Source organism: Mus caroli, chromosome 1 (genome assembly GCF_900094665.2).
Source record: "Mus caroli chromosome 1, CAROLI_EIJ_v1.1, whole genome shotgun sequence".
In the NCBI taxonomy this organism is placed as follows: Eukaryota; Metazoa; Chordata; class Mammalia; order Rodentia; family Muridae; genus Mus; species Mus caroli.
Window position 1 is genome coordinate 88457139 of NC_034570.1, and position 2170 is coordinate 88459308.

The 2170-nt window shown below is 41.7% G+C and overlaps 1 long non-coding RNA gene across 1 annotated transcript in view; it reads right to left on the reverse strand.

Moving 5' to 3' along the window:
- Positions 1–1015, reverse strand: part of LOC110293792 — a 2925-nt gene extending 1910 nt beyond the window's left edge. The window contains exons 1-2 of the long non-coding RNA XR_002377859.1: positions 734–1015; positions 482–544 (exon numbers count right to left, since the gene is read on the reverse strand). This is a non-coding gene — a long non-coding RNA (uncharacterized LOC110293792). The remainder of the gene's footprint in view (positions 1–481; positions 545–733) is intronic.
- Positions 1016–2170: the final 1155 nt, after the last annotated feature.

Genomic DNA, 2170 nt, shown 5'->3' on the forward strand with positions numbered 1-2170 from the left:
TATTTATAATAGCCAGAAGCTGGAAAGAACCCAGATGCCCCTCAACAGAGGAATGGATACAGAAAATGTGGTACATTTACACAATGGAGTACTTCTCAGCTATTAAAAAGAATGAATTTATGAAATTCCTAGCCAAATGGATGGACCTGGAGGGCATCATCCTGAGTGAGGTAACCCAAGTCCCACAGTCTTTAAAACTTTCAATATTTTAAAAGCATAACTATTCTTTAAAAATCCAAACATCTTCTTAAAAGTTCATAGTCTCTCAACTGCTGGCTTCTTTAAAAATCAAAATCAAGTTATGTACTTTCTCACTCCAAGAGACAGGATGAAGACTGATAAGTCAGACCTTGATCAAGGAAGAATGAGCTATAGAATGAGAAGGAGCCAAAAGATTAGAACAGATTGCCAGAGTTACTTTGATGCCAAGCAGAGCAATTAAGGAGAGGCCATGAGAGACAAGCCAGATTGAATCAGTTACCTTGGAGAGGAGCTTTGAGCTGGAACAGCTGAGTTGAACCGGAGAGCCAGAGATCAGTAAGAGCTAGGAAGGAATGAGCTTGTTCAACAGCATGAACAGTCTAGAATGTTCTCAGCCTCTTTACATGCAAATCAAAACACAACCAAATTCCAACAGTGGAAAACTCAGGGGCAGATATATTGGACTCTGTGTTCTAGAGGGTTTAAGCCACTCCTTAACTTTGAATATCCTATCCACAGAACAAATACACACCTTGAAGGCTCAGGGGTATTTCACTCCCCACTGCTGCTGTTCTTTGTTGTTGTCCCATGGTACTGATATCTCCCAAATGTTAATTTTTCTCCTGTAACTGAGCTATACCTTCAAAAGGCACCACTTTTAATCTTTATTAAGAGACTATAATCCTGCTTCATAGTACCAAGTTTTAACTTCACTCCAAATCTAGGGCTTATCAAAACTGAGGATTCACTTTAACCAGTGGCTACTCTTGGACTCTCACAATGCCAACCATCAGCTGTGTTCCATGATACCTTCATGCCTTCAAAACCTTACCACTTGCTTGGCTTTTATATTACTATGTTTGGTTGTTATGAGCTACAGCCTTAGCTCCTTGTGGCCCATGACATCTAGATGCTGACCTTGAGAACACATCCCAAAAGATTTTACCTCAGTGATGTTGGTCTATTCCTAAACACAGCTTTAGTCCCTGATGACCAGAACCACAGATTTTTTTTTTCTATAAAGTATTTTTTTTTATTTTTTTATTTTTTCAAATTAATTTATTTTTTGCACTCCATATTCCATTCCCTGCCCTCCCCCATCCACCCTCTGACTGCTGCACATCCCACACCTCCTCCCAACCCCACCCTGCCTCCATGTGGATTCCCCCACCCCCCACCCTACCTGACCTCTAAACTCTCTGGGGCCTCCAGGCTCTTGGTGAAGATACTCATTTGCTTTTTCTGTATATGCTTGCATTGATCCTTAATCTTCTGTCATTTATCAAGCTTTATTAACTACTTGGGATGGAAGGATGGTATTACATTATATGAATAAAACTCTAGCCTAATATTTACAAGAAAAAATAACCTTAATGTTTTGAGTCCTCCTGTTCTGAGTGGCCTGCATGGTAGCTAACTTAATTCCCCTCTCACCACGTGGGTCCCTAAAAGCTCCAAGCAATTCTTAGTGCATGCTTCCTGAATATAGCTTCTTTCTTTTTTATTACGTATTTTCCTCAATTACATTTCCAATGCTATCCCAAAAGTCCCCCATACCCTCTATCTCACTCCCCTACCTACCCATTCCCACCTTTTGGCCCTGGCGTTCTCCTGTACTGGGGCATATAAAGTTTGCATGTCCAATGGGTCTGTCTTTCCAGTGATTGCCAACTAGGCCATCTTTTCATACATATGCAGCTAGAGTCAAGAGCTCCGGGGTTCTGGTAAGTTCATAATGATGTTGTACCTACAGGGTTGCAGATCTCTTTAGCTCCTTGGGTACTTTCTCTAGCTCCTCCATTGGGGCCTTGTGATCCATCCAATAGCTGACTGTGAGCATCCACTTATGTGTTTGCTAGGCTCCGGCCTAGTCTCACAAGAGACAGCTATAGCAGGGTCCTTTCAGCAAACGTTTGCTAGTGTATGCAATGGTGTCATCGTTTGGAGGCTAATTATGGGATGGATCCCT